Raw genomic sequence first — 15,792 nt, 5'->3', positions numbered from 1 at the left:
AACATGCTCAAAAACCGAGAGCCGCCCAGGGACTGGACAACCGGAGGGAGCTTGCTTCTCGAAAGAGGATAGGCCGGTCAAACAAAAACAAGGCGCAACGGCGTAAAATCATAATTATTGATACGGGCCTTTTCCACATAATCCACATAAAAAGGGAATCTTTTGTTACCAATTCCACAGGTAAAAGGTTTGGTATGTAAGTAAAAAGGCCTGATTTTCCTGGAATCCTACCAAGATTTTCTAATAAACCAAGGGAAGTTATTTATATATATAGTCTGAAAAGATGGATTCAAAAGAGACCCGGATCAATTACTTGAAATTACGGAAATGGTGACTCCAATAACGACCGGTTTGCGGTGTTCGGTCCGTCCTTATCTTTAATAATAATGTTCTCCCTCTATCTGTGGATACAACTAACACACCATTAGTAAACCACATATATCTGTATGTTAATTTTTTTACATTTTTTTTTTGTATTCTTTGATTGTGGATTACATAACAAGTACTAAAATTTCAATTACACTCATTCTTTTTTGCTAACCCCATTACAATTCTTTCCATATATTTCTTCTATATACATTTCTTTTGAAATGCGTGCATCAACCCTTTTCTTTTCTTCTTCTTCTTTCTTTTTTTTTTTTTTGGCCAAATTTTTTTTAAAAAATCCATTTGGATATTCAGTTGGATAATATTTGTTGAATGGTTCGAAACTGAAAATGATATATTTGTGATTAATTCAAGCATTTATTTGGTTGTTTCATTAGTAAGTAAGATCATATACTTTTAACTAATAACATATCTTTTGTCAATTTTGTAGGTTTCTTTTGGCTATCAGTCCTCACCATTATGGGTTGACTACATGAAATTTGGTTTTTTCGGAAAAAAAAACAAAAAAAACAATCCGGAGAAGTCCAAAAACTGTCGACATGATCTTCGTGATAGCCTCGTCGAAAAAACCTTATGCCGACGAAAAAAAACTTGTCGTCGAGAAACAAAGATTGCGCGACAAAACAAGGATAATAGATTTTTGTTGATGCTAAACGAAATTGTCGGCGTAAAGTATTTTTCTTGATGCTTGGAATGGTTTTTGAGCTTCGTGAAAAGGTCTTTCCACCGACGATTCTTTTTAGCGTCAGCAGAAGTTGACTTCTCTCTATGCCAAATAGATGTTTTTACGAAAGATTACTTTTCCTAACAGTACCCTATTTTAGGGTTGTGTAAGTAAGTTTTCTAGCAACGATTACCTATTCTAGCGTTGGGAAGAAGTTAAGAAATTCATAGATTTACCGATGGCTACATATTTTTGGCGTCAGAAATATATTTTTTACCTTATTTATTAAATACTAAATGTTTCCTTTTAGAAATATCAAACATGTTTGAATTTTATAAATCTCAAATAATCTAAAAAATGATCAAACTAATCAGTTCTATAAAATATTAAATAATATTCACAAAATATGTTTGAGGCTTACAAATTTTGTCAAAGAAACAACCACTAGTAAACATAATATCCACAAATTATTAACCCCCAAAACAACATTACATAATATCTACAAAACATAAAACCACAAAGTACCTGTACAATATAAATCTACAACATAATTTATCTCGTCTAGAGATGCATTTTCAACATAAATCTCGAGGTACCTATAAAATACAAATTTAAATAGTTTCAATGCTCACCATATCATATACTAATCTCAAAATTAATATAAAACATAAAACTCAACTTAAGAACATTAACAAATTGAAATAATCAACCTATATTTACACATTTTAATCTCAAACTCCATATACCATATATCAATCTCAAACTCAATATAGAACTTCAAACTCAACTTAATCTTAAAGAACTTAAACTTAATCATAATCTACCATATATCAATCTCAAATTGGATAATAGTTTCTCTTTTCTTGTTAAGATTTGTAGGGATAATTAATTTGTTCATGCATAAAAATTATTATAGAACAAATTAATTCATACTGTGATAAATAAAAACTGATACAACTAAATAAGCATATTATTTTATTGCGGATGACAATGGCCTATTTCATAATCTTTGGATTTTAAATCGAATCCATTCAGAAATCTCTCCTTCAAATCATGAGAAAAGAAAGTTGGGGCTTCTACTTAATGACAACAAAAGCAGCACACAAACGTATCACAATCCAAAAACTATACGGTCTTTATTTTTCATAATCCACATAATTAATCGAAGCTTAAGCTAAATTCCTCCGAGGAAGGAAAATGCTACATTATAAGACAATAAGAAAAAGTTGAAAAATATTAAAAGCTCAGTATAGAGAAATTAATCTCTAAGTTCTTTAACAAAACTCTACATTTACCTCAACACCAACTTCAAATCCAACATAATAACATTAAGAAACTCAAATAAACTCTATGCAATCTTCCGACGTCTCCTCCCAAATCCACAAACTCAATTTGACATACATCCATCTCAAACTCAATATAAAACTGAAAACTCATCATAAGAATTTTAACAAATTCAAATGAGCTCAAACCAGTATAACATTTTGCTAAATTTAAAAATGTTTTCAACAATTTTATCATTAAAAACAGTTATCCTATTTAACAAAATATAGAGTGAGAGATTCCAACGTAAATAATACTCTAGATACCTAACAGTACTCAAGAAGGGAGAGATATTTCATAAAGGGGATGGCGAATAGTCAAAGGATAGATATTCTAAGGATAATGTTAGTGGAAATTGGTTTTTCAGTATTTCAATTTTCTTTACAATAGATAGAAATACTCACCTTTACAATCCATAGACAAAATGTAAGGGAGAAGCTCCAATCCGAGTTTACAAACCAAAAGAATGTAAAAACCTAAGCTCAGGATGCTGGAGGAGTAGAGGAAGACGAAAGGTTTAGAGTCTAACTTCGGCCCCATCCAATCCACCATAAAAAAACATTAAAAGAAGAAAAGGTATTTATAAAATTCAAGGTAGCGTTGGAAGCTCTACCCTTTTGCCGCAAAGCAGGCGCATAGTAGTGCTCACGTGATGCATTTGCGCACGCGTGAGTGCTTCGCTTTTCCATCAACGTCCCAAATCCTATGGCGCTCTCACCTTGGTGATATTACTGCCTTCTAGTCCAGTGCGCGACATGGTGTCATTGTGGCAGCCTCAGGAGTAAAATGGTCATTTCGCATCCTTGAAACTCTGTGTGCACGATTTCACTTCCGATAGCTCCAAATCAACCCCAAACGGCATGCAAAGCTCCAAAATTCATGATATGCTCAAATTCTACAAATATAATCATTTAATCACATTAAGCATAACAAGCAAAGTGGATTAATGACATAAAATTAGCTCTTTTTGAGAGCTATCATACACCTTTTTCTTCCACTAAGTATTTTAAAGTTGGGGGTTCAAAACTTAGGTAAATTAGACTAATACATTTATATAAGTGAATATTGTCTTCCCTATATTCGATAGTAGTACTATAATGTTTTGATTCATTAAACATTTCAATAAATTAATACATTATTGCGTGCTCATATTGACTAATTCAACCCCCAGGTCGATTCCCAGGTAGAGTTATTCTTTTATGGTCAACTTAAATACTCTAATCCTAGACAGAACCTTCCTAAACAGGGTTTCCTTATAAGTAATATTTTTATTATTAATATTTTATTTTCTCATTTTATCCAAATTAAAATAAAATAAAGATTTATTTTAGACCTAATCTCATTAGAATAAAATTAAATATTAACTATTAAATTTTAAACTATTTTAAACAAATTAATTAATCTTATCCTAATTTCATTAAACTAGCATGCAATTTATCCTAAGTTTAATTTTTCATTCATTAAACATACAATATAATATTTATATTTATATTAATGAATTAAAACTTATATGCATTTCATGGTATTATTACTAACTAAATATAACCATTATATTCTTATTAATAAAAATGTATTTTATGCATATCTAATTCATTAACCATACATAGTATAACTCTTATATTAATACTAATGAAAAATATAAATATGTTATCATATAATATAACATTTATATCTAAATATGATACATGACATGCTTAACCTATGATGGGATTTTAAACTATATGACATACTTTATGCACATATAAATAATATAATTTAAACATACATCAAACATGCACATTAAAACTATATTATAGCAGTAATAGACTAAATATTGGTACCTAATGAAATTAAATTAATAAAATTAATATTATATAAATTTAATTAAAAATACATTAATTTAAAAAAAAAACAAAATAACTCCCCATGAATGATAGTTTCCACATGCGTGCGTCAGGCCTCCATCCGCGCCCTGCGGCACTGGTCTCTTCTTATGGAAGTGCAGCCCAGTGTTTTGGCACTGTGCTAGGTGCTTTGCCTTTCCAGGGCAGACAAACGATGACAAACGACAGTCAGAAGCTTTTAGTGACCCACAAAATATGACAAACGACAGTGTTCTACACGAACACCTCTCGGGTCTGCACTTTGAATTTCGTTTTCTACCTCTATTTCTAGCCTTTTCCACAACAAACACTTTGCTGCAAACGACCCAAACTTGCAGACCTGATTTACATAACAAATGTCCAAAACACCAGGTCCTTACATTATATTAATCAAATCAACCAAATAAAGCTGTAAATCTAAACGCCAATATTTGTAAACATTTATTTTACAAACTCACATACATCAAATGCAGTAAGTTACCAACCATTCTACTTTGATTTAAATTAGAAACAAAAAAGAGCATTGCTTTGGCAATGATACCAATTGAAGGGATCAAAACCCATAGCGGAAGTGAGTGATTGTTTTACTTTTGATTTAGTTTTGGAAAAAAAACATTACATAGAACAAAAAACTAGACACCACATTCACAGTGGTGTAAATATAGGCTAAGCATCTTAAGCATATTTTATAGGTAGAAGAAAAACTTACCCTTGTAAAACTTTTTCTTCTCCTAATCCACAACTCTTTTGCATGAAATATCACAATGATGAATTTCATCTCTCAAATCCTTACCAGTGATGCCTCCATCGGATATTTCCTATTATTCTCTGACAAGAAATTGGTTGGTGGGAAAAGATTAAGAGATATCAAGAGAGAGGGACTTCTAGAACACTTTTGTAGAGATCCTTCATTTGAGAGAATAATCATCTCTCTCATCATCTATTGTGAAAATGGGAGTTATTACTCAATAACTACCTACTTCCCAGGTAACTAAAAGATTAAAATGAAATTAATTTAATCAAATTAAATAATTAACTAAACATATTAATTAATTGATTTTTTATTAAATTGTATATTTGAAACATATTCAAATGCACATCTCTCTCCTAACCTATAATTTTAATATGAATCTAATTCACATTAATTTTTAATCTATAGTTTTGATATGAATCTCGTTTATATTATCTTAACCTGAATCTAATTCACATTAGTTATTATCTGAGTCTTATTCAAATACAACAAATCTCCTTTTTACTATAATTTTTTTTGAAAAATGTATTATATAGTTTAATTTTGAATCTCATTGAAAATTAACTTTATATTATAATATATCTATATGTATTATATTAATTGTATCACCTACAATTAATATTATTCCCTTAATTAATTTAAACAATTCAAATTCTTTCAAAATTAATGATCTTACTTACGAGGTAGCAAGATGACCTAATGGACTTACAAATTATAAGCTATAATGATCCGAGGTTAATTAATTAAACTCATTAGATTAACCAACATTCATTAACTATGGGTCACTCCATTAAAGACCCATAGTAGCACTTTTAGCGCTATATAATATATTGCGTCCATAAATTTTACCATTACAAGTAAGTCGACCTTTCACGAGTTGTTCGTAATTACAGTTGGGTGAAATTACTAGTTTACCTTTGTAATTACCTCTTATTCTTTAAGTATTACTAATACCTCTAATGAATTATCTATTTATGGTCATACCATAAACCATGTCCCTCTCGAGTCATTGCGAGGGTGGGTACCTTAGACCCAGAATCAACATTTAATGGAACAACTCATCTACTTTATCTAAAGGCTGGAAGGAGCAAGTTCTATCTTGTGTAGCTATGTTTCCAGCTCCCCTTCAGCCCCGGATTGATAGGCTTATTTAGTCAGCGGCTCGAGTCACTCCCACCCATACGAATCGAAGGACAAGCTCTTATAGGCAGGAGTTCATAACTTACTCAGAATTGAGATCAAGTTACATATGGCCTGGTCTTACACAAACTTATTGTGTAGGATATCTCCACTCACATATCTCTACACGAACGATTTAGATCACATCGATTGCAACTCTTATAAAGTGGGTTGTATTGATTATGTTACCAGGATAAGGCACCCAACCTTATCCATATACAGTAGACCCTTTAGGTTATTACTTGAATATTATCCACCTATATGTCAACTATATACTGTTCAAGTCTTATGAAATAACCTTGGATTTTTACTGTAATATATAACTTATTATTGCATATTTAAAATTATCAACTATTATGTCAAATAACTAATTAATTAGGAGGCTTTAGGTCATATTTCCCAACAGAATTCTGTTCTGGATCTTGGGTCTAAGGCATTACACTTTTTATATTTCTTAAATATCAAAAACTGCGTGAACAAGACAATTTGTGTATATTTATAAACACAATTTGTACAATGGTTGAATTTCTAAAAATAAACTAAGTTAAATTTCTTAAATGCGTGAATAAGGCAATTTGTACAATGTATCGTCTTAAATATCAAAAAATATATGTGATTTATATTTACATTTTTCAGTATATTTATAAACAAGTCAAAAAGTAAACTATGGTAAATTTGATGTGTATATACATTTTTCAATACATTACCAGTATATTCGACATATAGTTAAGATCTCAATGAAGTTGTAATGAATATGAAAGAAAATAAATGAAATCTCCTAGAACGAAGGAAACATTAATTTGAAATATTTTATATTAAATGAATATCAACCGAAATTAATAAATAACAAAAATGAAGTAAAAAATCGAAATTGATATTAATAAAGAAAGAATTAAATATTTAAAAATTTGAAAATTAATGGTAATAAGGTTAAATTAGAAGAAAATTAAAGCTAAAAACTCTTAACAAAATAATTCAAAATCTAGGACACATAGAATTTTCCATATAAAAAATCTGTAATTTAAGCTTTTGAATTGCTCATATTGTCAATGAAGTGATCATACAATACATCTTAAAATGGTACTCCATAATGTCCAATAAAGAAAAAGTTAAAAGACAGATTGAAAAGTAGGAATTTTTGTCAAAAGGCTAGAGAATCAGAGGCTCATGATGCTTGCTTGAATTCAAGTTGGATGTGATCAGGTCAGCGACTTTATTAGAAAAAAGATAAATGTGGTGAAATTGATGATGGAACTTCATGAAATATTTGTCAACAAGTAATTATAAGGGTTTAGAGTCTTGTAATTATTATAGTTACCAATTTTGTTTATCTTTATAAGTTGAATATAGCTTGTGGAGGAACGAATAATTAGTTATTGTTATGTTTGTTTAAAGTTGTGTATAAAATAGCTGATTACTTTTATTATATCCATATAAATATTTGTTAATCAACTTCTTCAATGTCAATCAACACCCTTATATTGTCAGTTTTCGGCTTACATTATAGCTTAGTTTTGTACTAGTGAAATAGGTTTACAAAAATAAATATTATTTTTTAATTAATTAAGTACTTTTATCGAGACTTTTATATGTTGCAAAAGATACTTACAACAATCTTATATGTTGCTCAAACTTAACTTTTAGAGACGAATTTTGAACGTCACTGTATAATATAAATAGCGACATACATATGTTGCTAAAGGTACAGTTTTAGTAACGCGGTTAGCATTAGTAAAAGTTACATTTTAGTGGCGCACAATGAGTATGTCACTAAAAATTTTGACTACACGGCTATCGTGACATTCATAGTGAAGCGCCTCTACGTGTTGCTAATATTCTTATTAGCATTTTTATGCTTTTAGCAACACGTTTTATTCGTCACTGAAAACTATTTTTCTTGTAGTGATCGACAATAGATTATTCAACACCCTAGAATATCTTAATTAATCTCTTTGTTTGAATTCTTCTGATTGATCACTAGATTTATTTTCTCATTTTAATATTAATGTATATTCTTCCCGTTTTGCTTCCTTTTTCTTATCAATAGCTAAAAGAATTGATCACCCCATTTTTAGAGAGGACAATACTCACATTTTTAGAGAGGACAATATTCAGTCTCAAACCATTTTAAACTTTACTTTAATTTCACGTGTGCACTTGCACATATCAGAACCATGGAACAAAATGACAAGCTCATTTGGCTTTTGACAAGTGTCAATTGTGAGACTTATCTTTTGTGATAACTCCTAAAAGGAGCTATCCTTATGCCTCTAATCTCCTTCGTTTGAGAGTAATGCACAAATTGCCAAAAGCTTATAATACTTGAAGATAGTTAAAAACATATTACACAACTATATAATCAAAAAAAAAATTTCTTTGAATGCTTATCAATATAAGATGCACTACTTCCATTGGAACTATGTATAGCTTAAAGTACATACCACCCTTTGACACAATAACATATAAGGTTTTACATATATTGATTGAAAATTTTCGCCAGAATACTCAGCCATATATATGTATCAATCGAAAAAATAAAAATTTCAATTTCACACTCTTTTTTACGAATCATAAGTTTATTAATAATCGATTCATATTCGAAGTATGCTTTAGGAAACATGATTATTATTTGGAATAACCACACAAAGAGAACAGATGCCATACAAGCATTTATTGAAACATATATAGTTGTCACATAGTATATATTAAGATTCAATAAACTTGATAATCAGGACAAAAGTTCTTAAGGGGGAAAGATTGTAACAACCCAAATTTGTGCGCATACACTATAGGAAATTAAATGTCAAATATTAAACAAGACGAAATTTTATTTAAAGGGGTGGTAAATGTAATACCCTAACTCTAATTTAGAAGGCAAGAAAAACAAATAAAATATATAATTAAGAATGAAAAATATATAAATTTAATAGGAAAATCTGGTGGAAATTTAGAATTGAAAAAAAATAAAAAAAAATTATTAATTATCCAAAAATAATGAATAAGAGGGCAGAATCAAGGAGGATTAATTAGAAGTTGGATGCTAGCTAATTAAGGAGACAAAGGGTAGTAGATAACTTTTTGTTTGGGCACGGCTCATTGGAAGAATTGGAGGTGAATTAATTGACCATATACTCTTAAAATTTGAAAGAGTTAAAAGGGGAAGTGGAATCCACAAGCAGTGAAGACAACCCACGCGTGAAAACTAGCGAGATTGGAGAGAAAATTGGAGAGAGCGAGAGTGGAGAGAAAATTGTAGAGAGCGAGAGTGGGGAAAGCGAGATTCTCAGCGAGAACGAGAGTGAGAGTCACGAGAGCCAAACCAACGAGAAAGCTGGAGAGAGCGAGATTTTGAGAACAGAAAGAGCGAGATTTGGACAGAAGCATGGATTATTCGTTGAATTTGGCCACGATCTTATAGATTATACATGGAGAACCCTAAAATTGAATACAAACAAAGGTTGAAGACGTAAAGGCAAACGTTAGCCAAAATTAGGTGTCTTATTAAGAGAAATTCTTAAACCTAAATAATTTTAAAGAAGCCATTTATAGGATGAGTTGTCACACAGAGAAGAGCTGGAAACGACTATAAATTGAAGGCTTTAGGCTGGAAGTTAAACTCATTCTCAAACAAAACTCAATAGTAAAAATCGTGTGAAAAGGGTGAAGTAATTCTATTAGTTTGAAGGAGGAAACGCGAGGGAAGTGCTGCCCAAATTTCCTTCTGATTTAAGAGGGAAAGTTCTACTGATTAAACCATAAGGAATAATAAGGAATAACTAGGATCACAGTCAAGGTAAGTAGTTATCTCACCAGTGTTTCATGGTAGTGTATCTTTAATATGTTGCATAATTATGTTATTGTTATGTTGCATTACACGTTTAAAATGCGTTTATCGACAAGGGATCCCATGCATTATGTTTGTTCATAAGATTAAATTTTAATTACATAAAGGTTATGCTTCTAGGGCTAGTAGGGCATGTATGGTTGCACCCCTCTAGACCCAATTCTATGTCAAGGTTATTCTAGGGCTAGCAGGGCATGTATGGTTGCACCCCTCTAGACCCAATTCTATGTCAAGTTTATGCTAGGGACTAACAGGGTATGTATGGTTGCACCCCTCTAGTCCAATCTTACGTTTATGTTAATGGTTGATGTTGCAAAGTCTCTAAACTTCCACGTTTGATTTTTTTAACGTATGAGACTCTTTTGAGATGTAAATATAAAAGTTTAGGAACCGAGTTTGTAATTTAGCACTTGTTTATTAAGATAGAAAAAGAAAAAAAAAAGTTAAATGGAAAATAAAAACCATGAAAGTAGTTCCAATAGATAACAGAACCAACTTTTCCCCATTCACCCTCATGCAGCTCACAACCTTGTACTTTGTCTCTAGAAGCATCGGAGACATGGTGTGGTTTTGTATGGAACATTTCATGAAATTTAGAAGCAGGGGCTTTGATTTCAAAATCAGCCTCTAACTTTCCATAGAGACCAGACATTTTTTATGGTTTTAAATTTATGTTGTTCTTCTAAAACTGAAAAAGAATGTTTTGCAAAAGCATACAATCATTGGTCCTTTATATATGTATGTGACATCATAGCAAGAGAATAATCCATGTATATGTTATTCAATGTATGTATGTGACATCATAGCAAGAGAATAATCCATGTATATGTTATTCAATATATGTATGTGACATCATAGCAAAGAATGTTTTCCATAGAGATTTGTTTTTACTTTCAGATGAGTCATTGTATATATGTCACATCATAGTAAGAGAATAATCCATGTATATGTTATTCAATTAAACTCTTAAGAATTTAAATGCTTTCTTTAAGAAGGATGAAGATCCTGGAAATAAAAAAGTTGTGAGAAAACGATTACCGTTTTAAAAAATAGAAAAAAAATAAATAGGTAAGTGGTTATGGTTATGATTATGGTTATGGTATTGATTTAAAATTTCGAGGCCAACCGTGAAATTTTTATTGGGGTAATTTTGTTTTTCCCCAATTTAAACAAAATTTCTAAATTTCTAAAAAATTTTGAGAATATTCCAATGTCCTCTATCTTGACGAAATTTTGAGATTTTGAGAAAATTTCGAGGAAATTTTGATTTTTTAATTAACCACGGTTCTATTAAAAATTTTCAATTTTATGCTCATGATTACCCATAATTCTATAGCTTCACATGCTAATGTCATTTTCGACAACGGATTAAATCTTTTTTATTTATTACTTTTTTTATTTTCCCACTTTTCTTAATTTTTAGCTTTATTTTTTGCTAAAAACTTTTCTTTCCAAAAAAATTATATTTGAAAAAATAACAAAAAATAACATACATTTATTTATTAAAATTTTTTCATTAAATTTTCACATCATTTCACCTCAAATATTCCTAATTTTTATATTACTCTTTGTAAATTATTTTTCAATTTTTTTAATTTTTTACTCTAGCATCAATATTTATAACGACATTTACAACAAACAACTAAATGTTGTCTTACTTTATAGGAATTGTGATTAAAAATGTTAAATAATAATCTAATTAAGCCACAATCAAAGTTTTATTAACTAATTGTAGCAATTTTCATCCATTTTCATCCATAATTTTTTCCAAAACTTTCATCGATATTTCCAAAAAATCGGACCTCAATATCGATATTTAGAACCTTGGTTATAGTATAAAATAAGAACATTATTTATAAGAAATTCCTTTTCTGGTCCCTAGTTTTGGGTCTAGCTTCTATTTCTTCTCTATATAAATCTAAAATGTTACACTTTTAGTTCTTAAATTTTTTGTTTGATTTCAATTTTGGTTCTTAGGTTTCAAAATATTACTAATTTGATCCTTAAAATTTAGTTTTATTTCAATTTGATATCTTGGTGTTAGAAACAATGAACTTTCACATATCTTCACAATGGTATGATATTGTCCAGTCCAAACTTAACTCTCATGATTTTGCTTTTGGTTTCACCGAAAAGGCCTCATATCAATATTGGAGATAGTTGTTCTCCATTATAAACCCATGATCATCATATGTGACTTTTAAAGCATTTCAAGATACTCTTTTTAACCTCGATTTTTCTTTAAATTCCCACTTTTAATCTTCAGTTCTAACGCATATTAATTAATTTTAAAGCATTGAAAGAACTACAATTAATTAAAATTTATAAACTTTTTATCACTACTAAAAATTAATTTTAAAACATCATACTTATACTAAATGAATTAATATACATTAATGCCAAAGATTACTGAAGTGAGTATTCGATAAAAATAAATTGAGGTTAAAAGTGTAAATATAGAAACTTATATATGAACCTAATTGAAACAAAACTCAAATTTCAAGGGTAGAGTTGTAGCATTTTCAAACCTATGACCTAAATTGAAATCAAACTCAAAATGTGAGAATTAAAAGTGTAACATATTAAAACTCTGAGACCAAATATAAACCAAATCTAAAATTTAAGGACTAAATAAACAATATCTTAAAACTTTAGGGACCAAAGTTATTGTCAATATTCAAATTATTGTTTATTTTTCTATTATAAATTAGAGAAATTTCCTCTCAATGCTGCAATGTTTTGTTGAAAAAGATTAACATGCTATGTTTTGTTCATATTATTGTCATTTGCTCTTTTTTTTTTACACTTCAATAATTGGGGATGAAATAACAAACTATTGATTTTATATGATATGATAATTCGTCTCTTATTCACTAAATTATGTTATTTTATTATTACATTTTATTTATTTATTATTTTTGATAAGTTGGTCATAACTATAAATATATTATTATTTAAAAAATAATCTCGAGATTAGTTGTAAATATTCATGATGAATTTATACTTGTGATTTATTGATGACCTAGCAAGGTCCACGGCTACTATGATTTTTAAATGAAAATTTCGACCTTCCTATTCTTTTCATTTTATTTTTAAACAAAGATAAAGAAAAAAGTGATACAACAATAGATTTGAACACATCTTAAATGGTAAACCCTAATTATAAATAAAAGGGAAATTGCGACAAATATATTTTAAGAAAACAAAGTCACGACTTCAATTTTTTTGTAATTGCAAGTGTAACAATCACATAAAAATCACATAACAATCATATAACAATCACATAGAAATCAGAAAGCAATCAAATTTTCATGGAAAGTTTTTTAAATGTTTGTAGAAAAGCAAAACTTAGGACACACGTGCCCAATTTTTAATTTTTTTTTATTAAAGTTGCAATTGCCCCTAAATAAAATACCTAAGATCGAGAGAGATTGAAAAATAAGACGGATAATTTAGATTTGCTTTTAAATATTATAAAATAAGTGTCTTTTATTTAGGAAAAAGAAACCACTTTTTACCTTATATTAGAAATCATAAGAGAAAAATAGGTAAAAATATCAATGTCCCTATTCTTTGGATTTCAAATAAACTTAGCCGATACATTTATTTGATAGTTGAACTATATAGGTTAGATCATTTTTTAATAAAGTCAAAATTATTTATCAATAAACAGACATCTCTTTCGTATAAAATAATTGTGAATAATTTATATCTAATTGTTCACCCAAGATCTTTTTACATAAATGTATTTTGTGGAGTTGAACATAGGTTTATGTCGATTTGTGCGAGTGTTGTTCAATCTCTAACAATTAATTATTTGATTCTTAGACACTTGTAATCGTGGCAAAATATGAAATGAAAATAAAGTCCATAGTCCAACAATTTAAAGTTTACAAAAATGTCAAACCCAATGCAATTAAAATATGCAGATGACAAAAATGCCCTCATAGTTAGTGTGATTATATTTGATTGTCATCTGAGTATTCACTGGATCGTCATCTTATTACTGTATAATTGTCAATAATACCTGATTGTTGTTTGATGTTAATTATTATTTTATTGCTAATGATATTTATTTGCTATTTGATTGTTGCGTGATCGTTATTTGTTTGCGAATGACATTGATTGATATGAGATGACCTTACATTTTTTTGTCGATTACTAAGTAATTTCTGATATCATTTCATTACTTTACATTTAGTTGTCAACTACAAAGTAATTTTTTATTACCATCTGATTACCTTCCATTTTTTTTGTCAATTATTAAGGAATCTTTATGTTGCAATCTGATTATCATTTGATTATCTTACAATTTTTTTGTCCATTACTAAATAATTTCTAATTATCTTCTATTTGATATAAATTAGTTTCTTATTGTCCTTTCATTTCTATTTGATACTAAATACCTTGTGATTACTTTCTTATACTTATTACTAATTTATTTTTAATGTTTACTTCGATGAAACAACAAAAATATGAATAATAATGAAGAAGAATTTGAAAAGCATAAAGCTGAGAAATTTTAAGAAAGGAGAAAGTTCAACAAACCAAAAAAGAAAAAAAGAAAAGAAAAGAAAACAACAATGAACAAGGAAAGCATTGAATTAGGTAGCATATTACATATTGATTGGCTATTGATTCACTCATATTTTAGTTCATGTTAGTGATCGATGATTACTTCAAAAATAAGTTACTGATGGCATGTTGATTATTATTAGGTTGACTTGTTGATTCATTTATGTTTTACTTTATGCATTTAGTGACTGATGTCAAATAAACTTATTTCTTAAATGTAATACAATGTCGATATACTTTAACAAGGCATTTAACAGAAATCATATAGCAATCAAATGATAGTCATAATGTATTTAGTATCACAAAAGCAATCAAATGACAGTCATAAAGTATTTAGTATCACAAAAGCAATCAAATGACAACAAGATAGAAATCACAAACTACTTTGTATCAAATAGCAATCAGATGACAATCAGATAACAATCACAAAATAAGTTATATTCATCAATCTTCAACCAAAATATGAACTAAAGAAAATCTTACGGCAAACCCCTACTAATGAATGAATCTATACTCCTCAATCTTTTCAAGTCCCAACAAAATCACTTCAATTCCATCCCTCATAATCTAGAACTTATGAAATTGAACCAGATCAACTAAATCGCCAAAGAAAATCAAAGATTTCGAAGAACCTTAAAAGAGAATCAAAGAAATTGAACACAACATTGAAATAAATGCTATATATAAGGTCATATTTTTTTAACTATGAAATGAAACTTGGAGAGGGGACTAAGAATGCCTAAAATACAAAGGATTCATAATTTCATTGATTATCTATTCAATTTCACAAAATAACAAACAATCAATAAAAGACTCATCAAGAAAGCAGAAGATATAAAAAGTAGTAGAACAAAGATTGTTGAGAGATGGACTAGTGAAGGGAAAAGACGTTGGTGATGAAGGAATGCAGGAGATAAGGACTCAGAAGGTAAAAAGTGGCAGAAAAAAGCTAGTTTCTCATCCATTTTCACCGATGAAAATCATTCAAATCTCAAACTAATTTCACAAAAACCGATTTATTTCTCCTCGATCCTGATTAAATTTTCTCAATCCAAAACTAGGGTTCTTTCTTCACTCCGATTTGATCCATTGGCATCCTTCCCATCCATCAAGAATCGAAAAATTCTGTTGAAATTGATCCCTATGATTTACTAAACAAAACTTGATGATTTAACATAAAAAATCAAGAGGAAAATGTAACGACCCG

This window comes from Benincasa hispida, chromosome 7 (assembly GCF_027475165.1).
Source record: "Benincasa hispida cultivar pf3 chromosome 7, pf3_genome.v1.1, whole genome shotgun sequence".
NCBI classification, from domain to species: Eukaryota; Viridiplantae; Streptophyta; class Magnoliopsida; order Cucurbitales; family Cucurbitaceae; genus Benincasa; species Benincasa hispida.
This window is presented reverse-complemented; position numbering follows the sequence as displayed.